At 37.7% G+C, this 26,140-nt stretch overlaps 1 long non-coding RNA gene across 2 annotated transcripts; it reads left to right on the top strand.

Annotated features, from left to right (window-relative positions):
- Positions 1 to 17,863: 17,863 nt before the first annotated feature.
- LOC106559459 lies at positions 17,864 to 22,162 on the top strand. Of its 2 annotated transcripts, XR_005354198.1 has the most exons (4): positions 17,864 to 17,925; positions 19,103 to 19,326; positions 19,893 to 20,335; positions 21,942 to 22,162. It is a non-coding gene; the product is annotated as an uncharacterized LOC106559459 (long non-coding RNA). The 2 variants fall into 2 exon arrangements; XR_005354197.1 differs by lacking the exon at positions 21,942 to 22,162 and having other exon boundaries at positions 19,893 to 20,422.
- The last annotated feature ends 3,978 nt before the right edge of the window (positions 22,163 to 26,140 follow it).

Raw genomic sequence — 26,140 nt, forward strand, 5'->3', positions numbered from 1 at the left:
GCAACATCCTGAATGATGTCCCTCTGTTCACATTCTGCAAATGGTGCCCAGAGAGATTTGCTCCGAGTATAAATCAGACAGGATCACTCTGCTGTTGACAACCCTCCAGTGGTCATTGATACGTTTAGAATAAAATTTTAACTTTTTATCTTAGCCTAAAATGTCCTACCTATTCTGTCCTCTGCTTAACCCTCAGATTTAATCTTTCTCCTCCTCTTATTCATGACATGTTAGCCTTCCTTGTCGCCTGTGCTCACAAGGCTCCTTCTCACCTCAGGCCCCTTTTAGTTTCTCAGTACCAGTAGTATAACTCTGAAAACAAAGGCTAATTGGAATAGCAGAGAGGCCTCATTCTCTCACCTTGAATTTTTCCCAGGCAGGGATGATATCTTGCTCATTAAATTTATACTAGTTTTTCAATGGCCACATGTAAAGATTTTTGGTTTGTGGTTGCAGCAGTTACTATAGACACTGTAATAAACAGGGTCATCTTATGGAGAGCCCCTAAATGGAAGACTCTCCTGGCTCATTTCCTCCTCTTTGTCTCTCTAGGGTAGTATCTGGTTGATAGAAACCAGAATTTCAAAGGTGGCAGTGGGAAGGGAAGGGAGGGGGTGAAATTTCTGCTGGAAGGTTTGCCTGAGGCTGCAGGGGCCCCTCCCACCTCCAACTCCAACACTATTCCCTTTGCCAAGTCAGTTTCTCTAAAGGGCACCTGGTTCATTCAGGTGTGCAAAGCTTCTATTACTTTATGTTATTGGAAAAGAATATATGCCCATATACATCTTCCTTCCCAGTCACATCCCCAACTAAACTCATCCTTAAGATTTTTGGATATACATATTCAAAATATTTTCTGTGAATATAGGCGTCAGTTAGTAATATAAAAGTATCTCCAAACTTTGTGGCATATATTTATATTCAGAGATCCTATAGGTCAGGACTCTACGCTTCGTAGGGCATAATGAGGGCGCTTGTTCACCTTCATGATATCTTGGGCTCAGCTACTTAAACAGGAAGACCCTCTGACTTGATATTGGAGATTGAAACCATCTGAAGGTTCATCCACTCACACTTGGGAGCCTGAGATGACTTGAAAATTAGAGCTGCTGACTGGACTGCTCCATCTGTTGGGAATAAACAGGCTAACACAGGAGGAAGAAAGATGGGGGACATATACCAGACAGAAGGAAAAGCATCTGCACATTAAGGTTCCCTGGTGGGAGGGAAGACAATGCATTAGAAGTAAAAGGAAGAGAGCCAGTAAGGTTAAATACATACACACACACACACACACACACACACACACACACACAATACACAATAACAAAGAGAGAGAGAGGAGTCCCAGGCAGAAGGTCAGATACCACATGTCCTTATAGAGCCTAGTTTTAACTTTTGTGTTTTACTTTAAGAACAACGAGGAGCCAGTTAGAATCTTAACTGTGAGGTTGAGGCGCTGGGGATTAGGACTTCAGCATCTTTCTGGAGTTGACACAACTCAACCCATAACATGCCAATAGTGTTACAATGCTGCTAGTCTTCTGGTGCTCCACCACCTTAGCCACCTGTAGGTTAGCCTGAGCGTTCTCACACGTATATAAATGGTCTCTTCATGAAATTCTCTTAGGTTAACCCCTTTAAGTGTGCTAGGGTTGCTCTGGGACCCTGACTCATACATCCATTTTTGAGACCTATTTAATAAATAAACTGTACAGGGCTTGGCAATGGGTGAGGAGTGGAGATGAGGCAAAGGGTCAAATGTAATCCCCAATTTTCTGTCTGGTGTAATTGATGGGTGTGGTACCCTTCACTGAGATCAGGCATGCATAGAAGAATCACTGCAAATAAGATAATGATATGTCTTGAGACATATAATGAATGTATGAGCCACACACACACACGAATCCTGAATGTCTGTGCATTATTGAGTTTATATGACATATAAAGTCAGCATAGATTCAAATCCTGGCTCTGCTACTTACTAGTTAAGTCACCTAGGACGAAAGATTTCACCTTTTTCTTCCTTATTATTCATAAAATGGACATCACAAAACCTGTCTTATAGCGTTGCAGTGAGGATTAATGAGATGAGCCATAGAAAGCACTTAGCAAAGTGTTTGACATTTACTAAGAGAGTAATAAATGCCAGTATTAGCCAGCATTACTCTTACATACTTACTTTCCATCTGGAGAAAGTATCACCAACAGCAAAGGTCTTGAAATGATCCACCTGAACATGGTCTCAGTCCTATTTTCCACTGTAAATTTAAAACTATTTTAAATGCAGTGCAGGATGGAAATAAAGTTGCTAGCAGACTCATACTTCTAAAGCTTTCTCTTTTCTATTTGGTTTTGAACTTGGGGGTGAGTGGGTGGCTCAGTCTTAAGCGTCTGCTTTTGGCTTAGGTCATGATCTCAGGGTTCTGGGATCAAGCCCCACATCAGGCTCCCTGCATTCAGTGGGGAGCCTGCTTCTCTCTCTCCCTCTCTCTGCTGCTCCCCCTGCTTGTGCTCTCTCTCTGTCAAATAAATAAATAAAACCTCAAAAAAAAAAAACCTCAGTAAGCTCATTTAAAACAGTTTCTAATCTTGATGCTGGATATCAGTTGGAGATGTGGCTACATTTCAAAGCAATGTAGATATTTTAGGATGTAAAGAGGGCTTTGGGAAATTATATTGTCTGACCTCTAATTTTCGGATGAGGAAATGAAGACCTGAGAGGGTAAATGACTCATCTCAGGCCACACAACTACAGGCATAGTCGGGGCTAGAATCCAATCCTCATGACTCAGATGCTGGCCTTTTCATCTCCAACATGGCAGCCTCTAGCAAAACAGTCCAGAAAAATGTTTATTGCATGGAGTTTTAAATTTATATAATGAACACAACACTGCTCTAAAAGAAAATACAAGCTGAAATGAGGAACGAGGGACCAAAGTAGGAGTTCAAACCATTACCAGTTGTTTTTTTTTTTTAATATATAAATCCACAGAAACAATTCCTTCTGAAAAACAGATGAATAATTTAACTGGCATTTTAAACTTTCATAAATGTATGCTGTTAACAAGGGGTCTGACTACTTTTGCACATGGGAATAGACTTTTCTCACACTCTGAAACTATGAGTTGTTACTTTTCAAATTTATTTTGAAGACTTGGTGATTTTTTTTTCCCTGTGGTTTTTTTTTTTTCAGTGACAATAAAGTAACTGAAGTGTGTTCAACTGTCTATCCTAAAGACATTCTATTATAAAGAATTCTGACTCAATGAACTAATGGTATTTTGAGGAGATCACTATATATATTTTTATAATCAACCTGGTTTCTGAACATTAAGTTAAAAAAATATAAACATCACACCTGAGTCAATCATGTTGTGATGTTTGAGTTTGGTTATGTGGAACCACATAGATCAGTTTTCTTGCTTAGACAGGAGGAAAGCCAGAGATAGAATTTATCTTTCCATATCATCTTTTCTAGTATAGGAAAAAAGAGATATAGAAAAAAAGAAAACCTTCAAGGCATAATTGGGAAAAAAATTTTAAATATCATACTTCCTGATGTTAGGAGAAAGGAATATAATTTTTTGTATTGAAAAAAAAAGACTGTGTTTGGTAGACATAGTATTCAAGAGAAAAGCTAATCTAACTGAAATGGATTATTTTAAAAAGAATTCTATTACCTCAAAGACTTGGTATCCATAGCAACTGAGACATCTCTATACTTACTCTTTCCATCCATAATGGGGGAAATAAACAGCCAAAGAGCTTGCCGTTTCCCGATATCACTATATCATAGCTAATAAGTTATTATTTGACTGAGACATCTTAACAAACCCTACTGCTGTTATACTTTTGAAACAGGAACATTCCCCTCCCCCCCAAAAAAAGAAGAAATAAGAACATGCTACCCAAATTCAGGAATGAAAAATCAGCTTACAAAGGAGAGTTGTGAAGCACATCCAAGGAGGGAAGGAGTTCCTCTCTAAACTTGGCTCCTAGCTAATGTCCAAGGTAGAAAAGCATTTTTCTGGGCTTCTGCCAAGCCACAGGTCACCTGGTCCTCCATCCATGCAAACCCTGTCATTTGAAAGGGAGTCCAGACCTACGCAGACCACTCTCAAAAAGCCTAAAGATGTTCAAAACAGAACTCTCAACCAGTGGCAAATGTGTGCCTTTTGCATATATCACTGTTGTTATAAGATAGTAACTTTTTATTCATTCATCAAACGTTTGCTGCATATCTAAATGTGCCAGTCACTGTGTAAAGTTCTGAGGGTGTTAGATGTGAATTAGAGAGTCCCAGCTATCCAGAAGTTCACATCTAGTATGAATCAAGATATATCATATGTCCTATTAATATTAGAAAAGGATCATTAACATCCACCTACAATGGGCACATTGTTAGATAATTCCCTTAGAATTCAGAACAGTTTCTGGCAAACAACTGACACAAAGTAAATGTTGACTAAATATGACAACTTAAGGGAATGATCATGATGAAGCTAAGAAAAAGCATGAAAATTATATGTAGCAAGGAGGTCTTCAAAACACAAAACCTCAAGTTCTAATAGATGAAAGTTTATGCAATTTACAAATCATTATAAATAAAGATAAGTATGATTAAGAGTTTCAGAAATAATTAAGCAGTGAAGCTAGGACTTGAATCCATGCAGTCTGGGTCTAAAGATTTTGGTGCTAAACCACTATACCATGTTGCCATTTAGGGCAAAGTAGAACAGGAAAGGAGTGAAATTCTTTCTACAACCATGGTGATCTCAAAAAAAGAAAAAAAAAAAAAAAAAGAAGAAGAGAAGTGAAGAAAAGGGAAGAGAAGGGAAGAGAAAAGAACAGAGCCCAAACAGTGCAGAAGTGCAAACTGCAAACCTTGAGAAGTCAAACATACAAGTTGAACTGCATCTATCTTATTCATTTTATTCAATATTCCTTGTGTCTCCCTGAGTCAGGTGTTCTGGGCACTGGGATTTTCATGTGAAAACACATTAAGCCATTGTTCTAATGGTCCGTTTTCTCCACAGGACTGGCCACCTTCAAACACACCCTATGCTTTACTTATTTGTTAAGGTTATTGATTATTGTCTGTCCTGTTCTAACAATATAAATTCTACAAGGACATGAATTTTGTGTTTTGTTCCCTGAGAAAAACTGTACCTAGAACACTGGTTGGAACACTATTTAGTTGAAACTTCTGAAGTCAGCAAGTGTGTGTCCTTTTACTCTGCTCTTCATTTTCAGGATAGTTTTGGCTATTTTTGGTCCCTTCAATTCCATATGAATGTTAGGATCAGCTTGCCAATTTCTACAAAGAAATCAGCTCAGATTCTGACAGGAATTGTGTTGAATCTGTAAATCAATCTGGCAAGTACTGCCATCTTAATTTTACCAATCTATAAACATGGGATGGTTTTCCATTTATTTATATCTCCTTTAACTTCTTTGAACAATGTTTTATAGTTTTCAGAGTATAGTCCTGCCCTTCTTTCATTAAATTTGTTCCTAAGATTTTATTATTTTTGATGTTACTGTGAAAATGATTGTTTCATTAGTTTTGTTTTTGGATTATTTATTGTAAAATGTATAAAAATACAACCGATTTGTATTCTGCAAACTTGCTTAGGAGCTCTAATAGTTTTTAGTGGATTCTTTTGGGTTTTTTGTATACAAGATTATGTTATCTGCAAATAGAGATAGTTTTGCTTCTTCCTTTCTTATATGAATGCCTTTTGTATTATTATTATTATTATTATTTTTGTCTAATTGCCCTGGCTGGAATCTCCAGTACAAGTTGAACAGAAGTGGTGAAAACAGACATCCTTGTCTTGTTCCTGATCTTAAGTAGTCTTAAGTAGAAAATATCTACTCTTTCACCATAAGTATGATGCTAGCTGTGAGGTTTTTGTAGATGCCCTATTTCAGGTTGAGGAATTGTACTTCTTTATCTTATTTGTTGAATGTTTTTATCATGAAAGGGTCAACTGTTTTTCTGTATCAATTGGGATGGTTGTGTGATTTCCGTTTTTTAAAATTCTGTTAATATAATACATGACATTGATTTTCAGGTGCTGATCCAATCTTACGTCACTGGGATTGTAATATTGAGAACTTTTTGCATCTATAGTCATAAAAAAATTGATCTGTGGTTTTCTGGTGATGTCTTTGCCTGGTTTTGATATCAGGGTAATAGTGGCCTCATAAAATGAACTAGTTCTCTCTGTTCTTTGGCTTGCCTAATCTCTATTTATGTTATCAAGTTTGCTAATTCTTTCTTCTACCAGTTGAAATTTATTGTTGAGCACCTCTAGTGAGGTTTTTAATTTCAATTATGGAACTTCCCAACTTCAGAATTTCCATTTTGTTCTTTCATATATATAGTTACTATCTTTTTATTGATACTCTCTATCTGATTCAACATTGTCATAGCTTCCTTTACTTCTTTTATCATGCTTTTGTGTAGCTCTGTGAACATATTTCTAATGGCTGTTTTAAAGCATTTTTCTGTGAAACTTCACATCTGGTTGCTTTCATAGGCAGTATGCGATGTCTCCTTTTTTTCCCCCATGCAGAGGTCATACTTTCCTGTTTCTTTGCATGCCTCATAAATTTGTTGGAAATGGATATTTTAGATGGTCTATTGTAGCAGTTCTGGGCACTAGATTCCCCTCTTTGAGGCTATTGTTATTGGTTATTTTTTTCTTTATTACCTTGCTGGATTATTTTATTAAATCTATTTCTTTCTCCTTCCATAGTGTTAAACCTTGAATGTTACTCCTTAGCAAAGCATGCCTTTGAGTATGCTCTCAGTAACCCAGAGATGGTGGTTCTATTGGTAGGGCTCTCCTTTCTTTCCCCCAACTACAACTCAGCTGTTAAGCTCTATTAATTGTCAGCTGTTTGACTGTTTTGTTTTGTTGTGTGTGTGTGTGTGTGTTTTTTTTTTTTTTTAACAATTCCTGGGTCATAAATAGCTCTACAAATTACTCCAATCAGACTGTGGTTCCTTTGAGAGTGATTTCTGATGTCATGTTAGATATTTGTTCTCACCCCCAGGAGGACTCCTCCCAACTGCATTATTCTGGTTCTCTCCTGCAAAGTAGTCAACCTACAATGTAGGCTCTATCTTCATTAAATCCACCAATTTGCCTCCAAATTTAATTTTAACCCTAGCCCCACTAATCTCAAGAGTGTCCTTTGGCTTGTACTTCTCCAAGGTCTGTTGCAAATGAAGTCAGTACTCTTGGGAAGAGATTGAGAGCTATCAGTTTATGGCTGCTTCTCCCTCAGGCAGTTTCTGAACCAGGGTTTTGGAGCTGGAGATGGGGACAAAGGTAAATTTCTCTCAGAATGACACCTGTGCTCTAGGAGTTGAGGACTTAGGTAGATGGGGGAGGCAGAAGCCTGAGCTTGCCTCCCCTGGCATGGAGCCATAACTTCATGAGCTGGGGTACTCCAGGACACTCAGCATGTCATGCCCAAGCTAGAGTCTCCATTTCATGAGTGAGGCTGAGGGAAGGGACACCCTTATTTATTGATTGCATTCACTCAGAACTTAGCCTCAGCAACAGATAGCTGGGGATGGAATGAGAAACACTGAAGTTCTGTACCTCCTGGCAAGAAAGCTCTTCCACTGGGAGCTGGAAGAGGAGAAGGAGAGAGTAGTCTTTGTTCAGATACCACAGACTCTCATATTTCTTTCCAAATTTTTGTGAATTTTCTGGAATAGATGGTTTTTCATTTTCTGTTTGCCCTTAGAACCATTCCAAGGAGCTTTACATTTTTGAAAACTACTTTCACCAGTTTCTCTGTGAATTGAGTCAGCAAAACTCCTTACACTAACACAGGAAGTGCAGCAACCATTCATTTTAATGCAGTCATTCATTGCTAACTTACAGCAGAATGGCTGTGGAATATATGCTGTCCTCTTATTATTACTTTTGCAGCAACTAGTGACATGGTTTGAGACCCCTAATGAATAGTGACAAGGTGTTTATGGGGAACCATGCTTTGCTCTGGTGAGATCACAGGCACTAAGAGCAGCTCATGGAAGATGCGGGTTTGTCAGTGATTGGATAAATGCTATACAGTAACACGAATGATTAAACCTCTAAAGCTCAACCTGTTGGATGGGCTTTGAAGAGGCTACAAACCAATTAGTCTTTTTATCTTTCAGGAACAGCCTGGAAAACAGGATCTTAATTCAAGCTCAGCTTGATTTCTGGGCTATGGAGAATAAAAGATGTCAGTGACATAAAACAGGAAACAATTGATTAAGTCTTATCTGAGTTTTAAAGGCTGAATGCTGAGAAAAGCTCTAGTCATTTGCAATAATCACATTTACATCAACCTTGATGAAAATGAGGTGCCGCTAAGCCTCAGAATGATTCTCAGCTCTGGAAAGTATTTCATATTGTCTCAAGTCTTCAGAGAGGTGCTGAGCAAGAAGCACCTGCTGTTACATTGTGACTATTAAGAACACAGAGTCCTTCTGTTGCAGTTACCTTTTCTTTGATGCTAACACCTAGCACCCAAGAACTACCAATGAGGTTGAAATACAAGAACCCATGTTTTCTAAAGATGTTTCATCAGGAAAAGAGATATGGTATGCTCAAATACACTCTGTTTGACTTTTGCCTCTAAGGGGTTTTCCCTCTGTCTATGGACTTAAAAAATAATTTCCACAATGCTTTTATATCTTCTAAACATAAAATATGGGAACAGCAGGGGATTGACATTTAGTTCATTAGGTTGGAACTGAGATTTCTCATCCCGGTGCCTATGGTTACTGAAGAGATTCAGTCTCCCAGAGAATAACTTCTTGTACATCTGTGTATCCAGAGCCATCATAAATGGTATTTATTTAGTTGGGTCTTATTTTGTAAATCATCTTCTGAATCCTTTCTTAGAATTTATAAACACCATGTTAGCTTTCTATGCACATAACTCAAGTAATAATAATGTAAACAAACACATATACGTGCTCACTATGTACCAGGATCTGCTCTAATGGCATCATGTATATTAACTCATTAATCATCACAACAACCTCATGAAGCATGTAAGGCACAAAGAGGTTAAATAGTTTTTCCAATGTGACACAGTCAAATAGAACCAGATACGCAAATGTGCTTTCCCAGGAATCAATAAACTTACGGAAATTCTGACATTTCCATGCAAAAGCAACTTTAGATCATTCACTAGGATAATCCAATGTCATTTTCTATGTTAACAACAAAACCAAAAATTTTTAATTTCACTTCAAGACAAATATCCCTCCTCCATTAAAGTTACTAATTTCCAGTTCAGAAAGCCAGTCAAACCCCACAGCTAGTTGTATAGGAATCAACACCTAATCGAGGAATTAACTGGCTATGCAAAAAAAACTATCAATCATCTGTAGGAATTGGTGCTTTTTAAACTAAAAAGTTTATTTAATTGGCCATTTGGATTTGCAAACCTGACAACTGTGTCTAACTTGGAATCATCACTGATAAAATTTAATTAACTATAAGTTCTTTTAGGAGCAAAAACCATGTCTCTTACATCTTTGCATATATCTTTTGGTGTCTGACATACAGAAGGCAATCAAGAAATATTTATTAATTTGATTTGATGCACTAGTCATTATAAAAAGTTAGAGAAGTGCATCATATGTAAACTGTCATATATGCACATTGCGGTTGCCCTAGCTGTATGACTTTGGGAAATCACCTCATCTCTCTGCATCTATACTTTCCTATCAGGAAAATGAATAGTAGAATTGGGCTCCTTCCAGGCTCTGAAAACCTAAACGTGGACCAACAGCGTATGACCCAAGAAGGGAAGATTAAGTGTCAGGGGCATCTTCTCATTTGCTTTAGGCCCTAAATTAAACATTAGTTCTGTTTGAAATGGAGAGTGGGGGATAGTTGGTGGCTGATTCATAAACAGTGAAATTTACAAGTTTTTCTCCATTATAAACTACAAGTTGGTCAATGAGACAATTGTCATATATGCATGAAGATCAGAAAACCCTGAGCTGAGAACTCCATCCTATACAAGCTTCGATGCAGATTAAAAGGAGAGGAGGTATCATGTCTTCCAGTAGAGGGAGCCAGATTTTAAGCGTTAACCAGACCTCAATTTATTCCATGGCACTATTTACCTGATCTAGAAGGAGAGAAGTATTTTGATTTGAAATCCTCCTTTCTGGGCCTCACATACAACATTAAAAACTGTATCACAGAGACCAACACTAATTTTCCAAAAGACAAGATTTTTCCTAGTAATAAATGTTTCTTCTTCTTTAAAAAAAACCCCAACAAATTATCTACTAGTTTTATCAGAAGTGGTAGGATTTTTACAAACATTTATTGAGCCTGTGGATATCTGAGTTTAAATTCAAATAAAATTTATAGATCTACAAAGGAGTCACTACAGCTTGGTCATTTCCTTTGAGTGGAGACTTGTTTATAGGTAAAGGGAAAAGTCATTTTCTTTTTTATCAAGATATAATTGACATATAACACTATTAATTTCAATATACAACATAAGGATTTGATATACACACATACTGCAAAAATGGTTACCTCATTAATTTAGTTAACATCCATCATCTGACACAGTTACATTTTTTTTCTTGTGATGACAAGTTTTAAGATTTACGTTTTTCACAACTTTCAAAAATACAATAGTACTGTTAACTATAGTCACCATGCTGTATACTAGCTCCCTGGAAATTACTCATCTTATAACTAGAAATTTGTATCCTTTAACAACACTTCCCTATATCCCACACCCCTCAGCTCCTGGCAACCATCATTCTACTGTTTCTATGATTTCATCTTTTTAAAAATGATCTCACATATAAATGTGAGGGCTTATTTCACTTAACATAATGTCCTCAAGGTCTATTCATGTTATCACAAATGGTAGGATTTCCTTTTTATGGCTGAATAATATTCTGTTGCATATATACATACCATATTCTCTGGATGCATTCATCCATTGACAGGCACTTAGGTTGTTTCCACATCTTGGCTATTATAAATAATTTTGGAATTAACATGGGGGTGCAGATATCTCTGAGATAGTGATTTCATTTTTTATATATATATATAAATACCCAGAAGTGGGATGCTGGAAAATATGGTAGCTTTTTTTTTTTTTTTTTTTTTGGAACCTCCATGCTGTTTTCCATAGTGGCTGCACAAATTTACATCCCCACCTATAGTACAGAAGGTTCTCTTCTCCACATCTTTATCAACACTTGTTATTTCTTGCCTTTAAAAAAAAAAAAAAAAGATTTATTTATTTGAGAAAGAGAGCATGTGAGTGCTGGGAGGAGGCACAGAGGGCGAGGAAGAGAGAGTCCCAAGTAGATTCCATGCTGAGCATGGAGCCCAATACAGGGCTCAGTCTGACAACCCTGACATCATGACTCAAATCAATCTGACAGAGTCTCCTCTTTTTTTTTTTTTTTCATTTGTTTTAAGTCTTCCTGACATGTTGAATAAATTGGGCCAATAGTCCTACAGTGTCCTATCTTCTAGATTAGTCTGGTTATTTCCTCATTATGACATTTAGCTTGCTCTTCTAGTCTTTGTACTTCCTATAAAATAAGAGAATTAATAGCTTAATGTATTCAAAGTTAAACATTTAATTAGACTACATAGGTGGTATTACCTATTCAGTATCAAACATTTCTAACTGGTAGTCTGATGAAATCCTCAAAATAGAATGTGTTGACTTGAATATAATATAGACATTTATACATTATAGAAATTCATTTTCTCTAAAGCAGGAAACAATAAAGATCTTTTCTGATTATGATCATATCCCAGAAAATAGAAACCTCCCAACTATAACTATTAATTTGCTTGCTACAAAGGAATGTATAAGACATGAACTCTTAATTAAACACAAATCAGACATCTATTCAAATTTTCTAAGAATTTCAACAGACTTCCTTGATCTCATCCAATTCTACTTCAGTAACCCCCCCTCATCTGTTCAACAAACATTTACTGAGCACCCATCACAACCCATATTCTTCCCTGACTACTGGGGATACAGAGGTGAAATGCTCCTGCCCTCATGGAACTTATATTCTATTCATACCTTAGAACTATCTCAGCCTGAAAAGTTTTAACTCCAGTGCTGTGCTCTCTCACCACAAGCTCATATCCTTCCCATATTCTCATTCTGTCACTACTCCAAATCTCACAATTTCACTTCATAAGACTTCCAGTCTCCTAGCCACTCCACACACCTACACCTGACTACACTTTCCTTCTTGAGTTCAGACCCATGCCAGGTGGAGCACTTCAGAGACTCTCTAACAGCCCAATTCCTAGCTACTCATTATTATCTGGGATGATTTACTTAATCTTTGTAAGTGAACTTGGACTTCCCCTAGTTTCAATTACTAATTATATATTCACCGTAGAAAATCCTCTTAACTCCAAACTATTCTTCTGGGCCCCATTCCCATTATATCCAACCACCTGTTAAATGTCTGTACCTGGGTGTCCCAAGTTCAACATATCCCAGACAGAAGTCATTTTTCTCCACATTCTCACTTTCCCTTTAATGTTCTCTATCTTCATTAATGGCACCACTGATGTCACCTTGGACTCCTACATGTCCTCCTCCCCATCTAATTAATCACTAAGACCTGCCAACTCTAAATTTTCAACTTTTCTGTCCGCAGCTCTCCACACAGACATCATCTCTCTTGTGGTGACATCTTTACTGGCCCTTCTGCTTCTAGCTATTGCCCTCCAAGTATTCCTTAACACTGCCTTTGAGTTATCCTTCTAATTTTATTTCTTATCATATTACTCACCATTTAAAGTTCATCACCTCCTGGATAAAATCTTTTCTTCTGCATGACATACATGGCCTTTTATGATCTGACTCCTGTTTTCTTCTATTGCTTCAGTGTCTTAGTTCCGGCTACTATAACAAAATATCACGGACTGGGTGGCTTAAACAATAAACATTTATTTCTCACAGTTCTGGAAACTGGAAATCCAGAATCAAGATTCAGTGTCTGGTGAGAGCACTGTTCCTGGCTTACAAGCAGCCATTTTATTATGATCTTCACACAGTGGAGAGAGAAAGCCAGCTCTTTGGTCTCTTCTTCATGGGGTCCTAATTGCATCAGAAGGACCCCATTGTCATTCCCTCATTTAAATCTAATCACCTCCCAAAGGCCACACCTCCTAGTATCACTACCACTTGGGGGTGAGGACTTCAACTTATGAATTTTAGGAGGATACAAACATTCAATCATTAACACCCAGTTGCTGCCACTTCCTGCCATTCTCCCAAACTGTAGAAATTTTCCAAAATTCATCCTGCCTCCGTGACCTTTCCCCAGCATTATGTCCACTTAAAATTCTCTCCTTATCTCATTTTGTTTCATGAAATGACACCTACTTCCTTTTAGGCAAATGTGTACTCTTTCATCATGTACCAATTCACATGTCCCTCCATATTGCCAAGCCACCTCTGACTTCCTCTGATACACAAAAGAACATCTCTAGAATCCCATTACACTTGTACACATATGCATTATTGCAATTATCATATTACTGTTTGTTTTTAGGTCTACTTCCCATATAATCTATGGTTTTAGAGTCAAGACGGTCCTAGGTGTTTAAGAAATATATGTAGAATGAGTGAATAAGTAAGTGGACAACATAAATTTCTAACAACAACAGCACTATTAGGTCTTCCACTTTGAAAGAAGAGTTTCTGAATAGAAATTATTTACAGTTCTATTTAAATAGATGTCAAAAACAAGTTGGCAAACTTCTCAAGATTAACTGTTTTCTTTAACAAACATTTTTATTGAAATATACATATTGAAAATAAATATACAAAACTTATAACCCAATGAATTTTCACAATATAAATATTGTACTACTACCTACTCAAGAAAAGGAACATCTGCTCCTGGAAGTAGTCCTCATGTCCCTTATAGTCATACCCCCACGATAATCAGTTTCTAACATTCTAGATCAATTTTCCCCTAATTATATATTTTAAACTTTTTTTGTTTGTTTTAAAGTTTTTATTTATTTGAAAGAGAGATAGAGTGTGAGTGGAGGGAGGGGCAAAAAGAGAGGGAGGGAATCTTTATCAGACTCTGCACTGAGTGTGGAGCCCGATGGGGCATAATCTCTCACCCTGAGATTATGATCTGAGCCAAAACCAAGAGCCGGGCACTTAACTGACTGAGCCACCCAGATGCCTCATGTATTTTGAATTTTTTATGAATAAAATTATGCAGTACTTTTTTGTATCAGTGGACCCAACTACTTTTCTTTCTTCTTTCTTTCTTTCTTTCTTTCTTTCTTTCTTTCTTTCTTTCTTTCTTTCTTTCTTTCTTTCTTTCGTCTACCAGACCTTTTTGGAACTAGTTTTTAAAGTTTTATTTATTTATTTTAGAGAGAGAGAGGGGGTGAGAGAGCAATGGTGGGGGAGGGGCAGAGGGAGAGGGAAAATCTCAAGCAGATACCCTGTCAAAAGAATGGAGCCCAACTCAGGGCTCAATCCCACAACCATGAGATCAGAAACTGAGGTGAAATCAAAAGTTGGACACTCAACCAACTGAACCTCTCAGGCATCCTTGGAACTAGTTTTGTTGAGTTGGTAAAGAAATATTTTGACCATTTAAAAATAAGGTATCTAATCCAAGCAAATGAATTTAGGGAAAAAACAAGTTTAACATCACAAGGCTTGGCTATCAAATATCAAATATCACATCCCATTAACAATTTCTTAGCCAACATATATTCAGGTGCCAGTATTCATCAAAAATACTTTTTTAAATGTTAAAATGAAAATTTCATTTTAGAATAGTTTTAGATTTACAGAAAAATTATGAACATAGTACAAAGAGTTTTCATATATAACTCACTCAGTTTTCCCTATTATTAGCATTAGTATAGTACATTTGCCACAATTAAACAATGTGGATACATTCTTGTTAACTAAAGTCCATACTTTATTCAAATCTCTTTGGAGTTTAACCTAATGTCCTTTTTTTTTTTTCCTGTTCCATGATCCCATGCAGGATGTTACAAACATTTAGTAATCATTTGTCTTTAGTTCTCCGTTTCCCAGGCTTTCCTTATTTGTGATGACCTTGAAAGTTTTGATGAATACTGGTCAGATATTTTGTAGAATGTCCTTCATTGGGGATTTATCTGATGCTTTTCTCATAGTTAGACTGGAGTTATGGGGTTTTAGAGGAAGACCACAAAGATCAAGTACCATTTTCATCACATCAATTGAGCATACATACTATCAACATCACTTATCACTGCTGATGGTGACACTGGTCTGGCTGAGGTAATGTTTATCATGATTCTCCACTACAATTATTCATATTTCCCCATTTCCATATGATATAATTTGGAAGAAAGTCACTGCAAAGCCCACACTTAACAAATTGGAAGTTATGCTCATGACCTCAAAGGGTAGAACATCTACATAAATTGTTTGGTATTCTCCTGTGAGGGAGATTTCTCTATTCTTTTTTTTTTTTTTAAGATTTTATTTATTTATTCATGAGAGATACACAGAGAGAGAGAGAGAGAGAGAGAGAGGCAGAGACGCAGGCAGAGGGAGAAGCAGGCTCCATGGAGGGAGCCTGATGTGGGACTCGATCCTGGGACTCCAGAATCAGGCCCTGGGCTGAAGGCGGCGCTAAACCACTGAGCCACTCGGGCTGCCCCAGATTTCTCTATTCTTATTTATTTATTTAATACTTTGGTTTATAATCCAATATAATTTTATTTCTTGTGTTGCTTTTAAATTATGTTCCAGTTATGACCATTTGGAGTTCTTTCAGTTGATTCCTATCTCCTTTTGACATATCTTTATCATTGCATGTATTTGTGTGTGTGTGTGTGTGTGTGTGTTTAATACTTTCTTACTTTCTGGAACTTCAAAATGCTCCAGACTTCTCTTGTATCAGTCAAGGAGTCCTAGTGCCACACAAATGTCACCTCAAGCTAAGTAGCAAATGTATATTTTCTATTTTTTTGCAAATGTACATTTTCTACTCTTTAGTCCTAAAAGTTTAGAAATGCTTAAGATTTTCATCATTGATAATATTTTTCCATGAATAATCATCACTTGCTCCTTGCACTAGCTGCATTTGAAAGCTAAGACAATCCACTTATCCTCTCCTCAAAAAACCTCATTCCATTACTCCAGGACTTCAATTGAGGCAAACCTATCTTCAGAGAGATCCAAGATTCTTTAACATGCCATCTGTTTGGCAATCTCTTCAGATAATTTTCTCTGCCTGATTTCTCTGAAGTGAGAGGCATTACATTTGCCTCCATACCCACTTCATCTGTTTTTTTTTTTTATCGTCTTATCATGACACTCAACTACCCATTTCCTTGAGCTTTTTCTTCTCTTTCAAAGCCACTGTTTTGCAGTTATTCAATAAAATCAGAAATGCCAAGAGCTTCTTTTTCTATTTCCCCCTATTATGAAAGAGCTTTTAGCACACTCCACTGGACTTTAAACTGCTTATGAGAAAAAGGCATCCTGAAAAGAAATGCTCTTCATTTTATGATTTTCCTATGTTCTTTTCTTCAGCTAGCTTGAACAGAAGAAAAGCATTTTCTGATTCCTGTATTTGCCTGAGTATTTTCAAAATATTTCTTTGCTTGATGTACCTCAACTTTTAAAAAGCCACTAAGTACACTGTACAGTTTGTTTTTTTTTAAATCATAACTCAGGGCTTTTCTCTGGACAACTCTTGGGTCTCATTAACAACAACAACAAAGCCCAACAACTCTTTGCCAGTATTATATCTATCTTATCAGTATAATACCTGAATTCAATCTACTGGGAGTTTGTATAATTTTTTAATAAAAATGTGAGTTAAATGCAGTAAAACATACAATATTGAAAAATACTCTACCTTTAATTCATTCTTTATCTCTCCCCATTTACAAATCGAATTTCTCCTCTCCCAAATATTGCCAAATTTGCTTTAGATTATCACTTTCGATCTATTTTCCTATTGGGGATTCTACTCATTTATATAAACTTAAGTTTATTAATTAAAATGCAAATTCTTTTCTGATAGTTCTTGAGGGTAGGCTAAGAATCTATAGAATCTTACATTCTCATAAATGAACACTTATTAGGCACCTATATGAATTCAGTGCATTAAGGTAAAAAGACACATTAAGTCCTTAGTCTAGTGGTATAATATAGAATAAAAGAATTATAACCTCAATTCCACCTTTTTAAGGTGATTATTGAAGCCACAGACCACACGTTCTATTGGTATTTAGTGAAAATGGGTGAAATGTGGCATAAATAGTTTTGAGACTATAAAGCAGGACTTTGGGGAATGTATCAAAAAGATGGCTGCTGATTGACCCATAAACTGGACTCAGGCACTCAGAGGCTTCTCAATCCCTCTCCTGCCCTTGGAATGTGGGTTCTGCTTGCCTTTCCCACTCCCAAAGGCTGCTCCATCGCCTTGAGATGGTGATATGGTGTTGAGAATACCTGCATGGTATATGTAACTGAGCCCAGATAGGGTCTCTTTATAAATGTTTAAGATTTGGAGGGTGGGTGTGGAGATCCATTGCTGCCATCCAAGACAAGCTTGTATTCAAGTTCCATTTGCTGTTAATAAAACTGTCATCTACCAAACTGGAGTGGCCTGCCTCTTTGGTCTCACCCTGCCCTCTTGGCCCTCTGCTTTTTTCCAGGCCAGCTTCAGATTACACCAGGGAAGCTCCTGGGAGGATTATGAACCAACAAAGGAATTAGCCATCACCCTTTGTTTAGAAAAATGAGGGAGGGGCACCTGGGTGGCTCAGCTGGTTAAGCAGCTGCCTTCGGCTCAGGTCATGGTCCCAGGGTCCTGGGATGAAGCCCCAGGTAAGGCTCCCTGCTCTGCTTCTCCCTCTATCCCTCCCCCTTCTCATCCTCTCTCTCTCTCAAATAAATCAGTATATTTTTTAAAATGAGGGGGAAAATGTAAAACATGTACATACAAATTACCATAACATTTAAGGTACATCTATACTTTATTTCATTATGAAGTTGGATTTCTGGCTAAGTTTGTTCACTAAAAGAAGTACTTGGGCTTTTTTCCCTTATTATTAGCATTGGGATATAATAAAAAATCTGCTTTACCTACATGAAGTATATGGTACTTACTAAGTACTAAATAAATATTAACTTTGTCCCTCATTTTTATTTAAAAATTACTTAGATCAATGTTTTCTTTTCTTTTTTCTGTAAAATAGTAATATCCCACAATATATGAAGAGATACTCCCTGCAAAAATGATTCTGTGATGAAATAAGTCTGGGAAATGCCAGATTAAACAGGGCTTAACTTCCTTCTGTTCTACAGAATTTGGCAGGGTCTTTAATATCTGAATGTGCATCATAATGCACTAAAGTAAGGATATGGTATATACCACATTCCCCAAAGACATTTGAGTACAGAACACTTTCTTGCTTAACTTATTTTCCTTATCTTATTATTATTGAAGTATAACTGACCTACAATATTATATTAGTTCCAGGTGCACAACATATTGATTTGACAATTCTATACATTACTCAATGTTTATTCACCAGGGTAAGTGTAGTCACCATGTGTCACCATATGGTATTATTATATGTTATTGACTACATACCCTATGCTGTACTTTTCATCTTGTGACTTATTTACTTATTAAAGATTTTATTTATTTACTCATTCATTTAGAGAGAATGTGTGTGAACACAAGGGGGGAAGGGGCAGAGGGAGAGGGAGGATCTCAAGCAGATTCTGCTCTGTGCACAGAGCCCCAAGTGGGGCTCAAAGTCATGACCCTGACATCATGACCTGAGCTGAAATCAAGAGTCACATGCTTAACTGACTGCACCACCCACACACCCCTCGTGACTTATTTTATAATGGGATTTTGTACCTCTTAGTCCTCTTCCTCCACTTTGCCCATCCCTCTACCCTCCTCCCTTCTGGCAATCACCAGTTTATTCTCTGTATTTATGAGTCTGTTTCTCAATGTTTTAATGTTGTTGTTTGTACCACTTTCTTCAAGGGATCCAATACTCCCAGACCAGTTTCGGGAAATGCTACATTAATCTGAAGAGCAGGGGAGAAAGAAATTTAAAACGAGTGTTTGGCAGGATGATGGTGCTGTTAATAGCACTAGGAAACAGGAGAGACAAGTGTGCAATGGAAGATTCATTCTGAACAGAGTGAGGTTCCTTCACTGTCTGGCAGAGACGAGCACTATATATGAGAGTCAAGCTCAGGAGAAAGGTCAGGGCTGTGGTTATCGATTATTATCAATTAAAATTCCTCCACTACACAGTCTTAGCACTCTGATCCATTCCAATCACTCGGGAGATCAATCACAAGTATCCTTTTACTAATGTTAGTTAAAACACCAACTCTACAAAAGATTTACACTTTCAAAGAAAATGAAGAGTGTTAAAGACTTTTCTGTATGTAATAACGTAAAGACAACTTATTTTCTCAGCAATTGGGTGAGTAAGTGAATATTCTGATAAATCTGATGGTGGAGACTGGGCATCCAGGTCCTCAAATCAACAGTAGTAGGCAGACCTTTCCTCACATGTGAGTGTGAGTTTAATTCCTCAAATATAAAAGGGGAAAGAAGCCTCATGAGGTCTGGGTAAAAGGAAGGACACAGAAACGGGGGAAGAGGAAGAGATGTGAGAGCAGAGACACTGAAGATTTTCAAGTATAGTGTCACATGCTGTATAATATAATTCATCCTCATGCCCCAGTAACTGAAATAAGTTAAAAACAATTTGATCAATGTAGTTTGATTTTTTTTAAAGAAACTAATTTTTCTTTGGCAGAGTACCAAGACAACATCTATTTGTATGAAAAGAAAAGGGCCAGTCAAGGTCCAGGTGACTCCATTGGTGGACTTTGTTGGCTACCTGCCCAACATCTGTTTCCCTCCTTCTGGCTGCCTGACAGGACCCTGCTTTGCCTCATGTAACCAAACAACAGGCTCCAGAAGAAGCTAACCCCATTTGCATGCAGCCCAGGAGGAGGTTCTGGTTTGTCTAATCCAGTCATGGCATTCCCCTTGCCAGGTTTTAGGAATGTACATCTGATCCAATTCTGGCTACTGAGACTGCATGATGGAGACTTTTGGGGAAGTTTTCCCAACTCCTGAGAAATGCACTCAAGAAGAGAGAATCATTCTTTTTCTCCTGGACACTTCCATATCTGGACATGACAGCTATAACAACTTCAACCATAATGCAGCCAATCTGAGGAAGGCAGAGGCAAGGTATCTGCAGAGCCTGGGCATTGGTAAACTAACGGCCTGCCCTACTCCTGCTGTCCTGTGATATCATAAATGTGCTTATTGTTTAAAGCAGTTTAAGAATTTTGTTTCTGGCAGGCAAAACTTATGTGAACTAATGTATGCTTATAATAACATCAGTCTAATTTCAGTCTGAAAAAGCTTTCCCAAGTAGGAGAGAGAGCAGTGCAGTTAAACCCAGCCCGACCTAAATAGTTCATAATCTGCAGCCATCTAATCTATGTCATACACTTTTTAAAAATGCTTTTGTAACTGCTATGCCCACCCTCTGTCTCCCTCCGAAAGCATTCTATGCACTATTGTATCACTCAATGTTCTTCAGAAAAACAGAACCAATAGTATGTGTGTGCATGTGTAGATACATAGAAGAATGATAGATTTATTTTAAGGAATTATCTCATGTGATTATGGAGGTTGGCAAGTCCAAAATCTGCAGGGTAAAGATCTAGGGAAGAGCTGACGTTACAGTTGAAGTCTGAAGGAAGCCTACTGAAATATTCCTTCTTGCTTGGGGGAGGTCAGCATTTTTGTTCCATCCAGGCCCTCAAATGACTGGATGAGGTTCACTCACGTTATGATGTAGGGCAATTTGTTTACTCAAAGTCCGCTGATTTAAATGTAAATCTCATTTAAAAACATCCCCACAGAACACATGCAGAATAATGTTTGACAAAATAATAGGGGACCACAGCCCAGCTGAGTTGACAAATAAAATTCAATATCACAACTATCATTTTAGTTCCTAACCAGTTTCTTGGGACTTCATCACACTCTGGGCATATTCAAGGCATTATGTCATACAGATGAATGCAGAAGCCAGACAGGAAGGAGTGGATGGGCAGAAAGTGCAAATAAGCATAGTCCACTGCTTTAGAAGGCAACAGGGGTTTGAAAGAATAGTGGGATTAAGGGGTGAGGTGAATCACTGACAAGGCTAAATCCAGACGGGATTACTCAAGAGCACATTTAGAGAGACCAGACCCTCTTCCTCCCAACTTGTGGGTTGCTTTAATGCTTCCCTTCCAATATAAGTAATCTATTTTTCTCTAGACAGCACCCTGGATGTTCTCCAGAAAGCACTCAAGAGGGATAAAGATCTAGGAAATGAAATTTGTAGACAGGCAATGCTTTTGAGATTTCATATGTAAGTTTTAACCAGATTGCTCATTAGTATTAATGAACTCAGGAGACCAGAATGACCCACCTTCTCTCTAGAATCTTCAGAGTTGAATTATCATTTTTTTCTATAAATACACCTCTTCCTTGCATTGCTATACACTGAGACTGCAGACTGCATACCTTTTCTGTTAAAATTTCACTATTTGGCCAGCTTCTGTATTTTCTAAGATCTTGGTATTATTAAAATAAATGAAGCTTTCATAAAGAGAATATGAATTTTAATATAACCATTTTGCCTGGAGGATGGGAATTGGTACCTATCATTACTTGCAGCTCTGTAGAGTACCTACTTCCATGGTTAATTCTTGGTTATCCATGTGCTGTAAGTAGGTACGCCATGAAGCCAAATGTGAATGTCATTCCTGCACCCCATTTTCATTATTTATTGCAGCTTTTTGGCAGGAGAGAGCTTGTTTTACTTCACTGAGACAGCTGCTGTCCATTCCCAGTCTGTGATATAAAAGTGACTTGTAAGAATCATGTGGAGTTTGGGCAGCCCGGGTGGTTCAGCCGTTTAGCGCCACCTTCAGCCCAGGGCGTGATCCTGGAGACCCGGGGTCGAGTCCCACGTCGAGCCTGCTTCTCCCTCTGCCTCTGTCTCTCTCTCTCTCTCTGTCTCTCATGAATAAATAAATAAAATCTTTAAAAAAAAAGAATCATGTGGAGTTTGTATTCAGAGGACTACAAAAATGACAAAATTCTGTCATTTATTGATAAATATTTTTCAAGTCCATAAAATAAAAAGAAGGCACCATGAGCAGGGGTATAATGAGTTATCACCAGTGACCTTCAGAGAACTTATAGAACAAATTCATTTTCCATAATAAGAAATTTAAGTGAGGAGGGCTTGAGACAAACACAAAGAGGCAATTATACCACTTTAAATATTTAGCCTCAAACATCCAATTCAGCACCATTTTTCTCCAAGTTTATAGCTTCCGTGGGCAGTTCGGCTTTAGGTAAGCCAAATATGTACAATGGCTGTGGACTTGAAAAAGGCAGTGTGCACTGCTTTATCTTTGATGCAGCATTTCCTCAAAAGAATTTTCCTCTCAGCCCTTCATCCATGCCATCTTTTCAGTCATCAGGCTCACCAGTGGCCTAGATAGATCACACCTGTTATGCTGTAGCATTCAACTCTGACTTAGGGCAGGAGCCGCATTTGTTCTGATTGGTGCTCTGGCTTGCAAGCAAACATCATTTTACTGTAAGGATGATTTCAGTCAGATGGATGGAAGCTCTAGTAAACCGTCCTGCCATATAGTACATAAAATGTTCATAGGTCAATTTTGCCAGCTCTTCCATTTCCCAAGACTATCACTGAAGCTCTTGGTAATACAAACATGCTAATTATCTGCATATTTTTAACCAAAGCCATTCTGATTCTATGGATTACAATGATCAATTACCTATGCACTCATTCATAACAGCAGATGGTCACAAACAGAGGTCTTTATGCTAATTCCTTCAGCATTTCTTGAGTATCCACTGTGTTTTAGGTGGCCCCTAAAATAATCCTTGCTCTCCAAGAACTCCTGTGAAATGCCTATGAGACAAACAGGTGAGTGTCATAAAAGATACATACTGGAAGCAATTAATTCCAGACTTGAGAGAATTAAGGACTATTTTTACTGAGGATGGAGAATATTTCTCAAAACAGTAAAAAATGGTCACATTTTATGTTTTGAGAGTTTTTGAATCCATAAGATGCTTACATCTTTCAGACTTTAACTCTGGGTCATAAAAACAATAGCCAATAAATAACATGGGAAAACAAGGCTTCCACATACAAATAACATCAAACAGAAAGTGGGATATGGGAGAAGTACAGAGCTGACATTCTATTGGGAGAACCAGTGGGACACAGATTGTGTGACCGCCTGGCAAACTGCCCACAATGTGGAGCACTGAAAAGCCATAGGCTAAACAGATAGTATCTCCTTCATCACTAAGAGTTGAATCATACTTGTCTTAACAGTGAGGATATATAGGGGCACCTGGGTGGCTCAGTTGGTCAAGCATCTGCCTATGGCTCAGATTGTGGTCCCAGGGTCCTGGGAATGAGTCCCATGTCAGGCTCCCTGCTCAGTGGAGGAACTTGCTTCTCCCTCTCCTTCTGCTTCTTCCTGATGCTCTCTCTCTTTCTCTCTCTCAAATAAATAAAATCTTTAAAAAAAAAAGACAATAACAACAACAACAAAAAAAATGAGGAGATAAAGAAAGTTCTGGGCTTATTTTCAGGGCTCTTGGTTCTAATTCCAACAGTCACTTCACTAATTGGAGGCTTAAATGCCAAAGAGAAGTAATAATAATCACACACACACACACACACACACACACAAATGTATGCACCAGAACAAACACGTTTACAACATCCATTAAGTTGTTGTGATGATAGAACATTGTAATAAACTAAAAGCACTGGCACATGCTAGTCCTCTGCTCTGTTAGCTGACTCTAGACCTGGAAACTTTATACTCTGGCCCCTGGCCTTAATCTCTAGAAAACTCAGGTCAGGCTCCTCACCCATGTAATGTTGCCTTCTCCAACTTCCAACCCTGAATGACTTGGCTTCAGAGTGTCTCTAAAACTCAAAAGGTATGCTGCATTTTGGGTGGATGGTACTATCCTACAATGTACCGACTGCATTGATCCTTCAACTGCAATGAGATAGTTCTAGGACAGCCAGTGATAGAGGTCAACAGGTTATTTTTTCTTGATACTTTATTCTCTGTTTGTACTATTTCCAGCTTTCTATGAAAGAAAGGATTTCAAAATTCTCAGCTATCCAGGTTCCCTGTGTAGAGGAGTCCCAGAGGAACTATCCAAATCCATAACTACACTCCATGAGGATGGTCAATAACAGGAGCAAGGGCCTGAAGTGAAAAAAAAAAAAAAAAAAAGGACCAAATTATGTTATCAATGTTACCAATATAAGACAAATGGAGGGATGCCTGGGTGGCTCAGCGGTTGAGCATCTGCCTTTGACTCAGGGCATGATCCTGGAGTCCCTGGATCAAGTCCCTTATCGGGCTCCCTGCATGGAGCCTGCTTCTCCCTCTGCCTGTGTCTCTGCCTCTCTCTGTGTCTCTCATGAATAAATAAAATATTAAAAAAAAACAAATGGAAAAGGTCTCTTTGTATTCTCTAACAGAAATACTACACAGGAAGAGGCATAATTTCTGTACAAAAACGGGGCTTCTCATAAGTGTGCAACAGTACTATGGTAGACTATAAAAATGAACACAAACCATCCCCTCCTTCTATTCATATTCTTTGGTAGAACCAACCTACAACTCGGTTGGCCCAATACTTGCTCCAGCTGGGCTTTAGTAAATGTGACACAGGCAGATGTTTGCCAAGCTCTTGTGCACAGAGGCTCCTCCACACTTGCTGCTCTTAGGAACCTTGCTACAACCATGTGAACAAACCCAGAACAATTCTGCTACATAATGAACAATTTGCAGGGCATCCTCCAGCTGACGTAGAGCCAAGTGCCAACCAGGTGAGACCAACCCAAACCACCAGCCGCAGTAGATGCAGCCCAGACAAGAGAAACCATCCAGTAGACCATAGAACAATGAGAAATAACACTTGTTGTTTTAAGTCAGTATGTTTTCAGGTAGTTAGCAAAAGCTAACTGATAAAATTACATATTCTTTTTTTTTGTTTCCCTAATAAAAATACATTGTGTGTGTGTGTGTGTGTGTGTGTGTCCATGTATACTTTGTCTTCCAGAAATGAGCACATAGACCTTAATATTAACTGGATAAATATTCACAGTTTATTTCATCATCTTCCAAGGGAAGGAAAACTTTATTACTCGGTGATGTCAGAGTGTTTCCCAATGTTCTTCTCTTCACAGAAATATTTGTAACTTTTCCAGGGTAAAAGGTCTAGATTTCATTAGACTGTCAAAAGTGCTCATGAACACAACAGGTTAAGATCTATTGCTTAAAGGCTAGATTTTAGTATGATGGAAGAATTTTGGAAAATGAGATGAGTTTGACTTCTAGAGAACATGCCTAAGTTACTATCCTGATGGATGAAAAGTGGAACTATGTGGGGAAAATTAAAGACTACATTTCCCCGGCATTTCATGAATAATCTCATTATTACTTTGACTTACTATATCAAGCTTATAAAAAAATTGATGAAAGACACATGTGTGCATTCTAAATTTTCACATGACAGTGGCTGCCTCCAAAATTTTCCAGGATTTTCTTCATTTTCTAATACTGTTGCTTTGTAACAGAAATTCCAATATTTGATTCTAAATGAGATCTTCCAGGCTGCTTCTCAAGTCCAGAACAAAAATCTTTTTTCTTTTTAGGTTATGTGTCCCAATGTTTTAAAAAATTATGTTCCAAAAGGTTATGATCTTGAAATATAAATAACCCAATTGAAAATGGAAAATGGATCTGAATAAAGATTTCTCCAAAGAAGATATACAATAGCCAATAAGCACATGGAAAGATATTCAACAGCTTTAACCATTAGGGAAATACAAATGAAAACCACAATGAGACACCACTCACACCCACTAGGATGGCTATAATAAAAACAATGGAAAATAACAGATGTTGGCAA

This window comes from Canis lupus, chromosome 1, assembly GCF_011100685.1.
Source record: "Canis lupus familiaris isolate Mischka breed German Shepherd chromosome 1, alternate assembly UU_Cfam_GSD_1.0, whole genome shotgun sequence".
In the NCBI taxonomy this organism is placed as follows: Eukaryota; Metazoa; Chordata; class Mammalia; order Carnivora; family Canidae; genus Canis; species Canis lupus.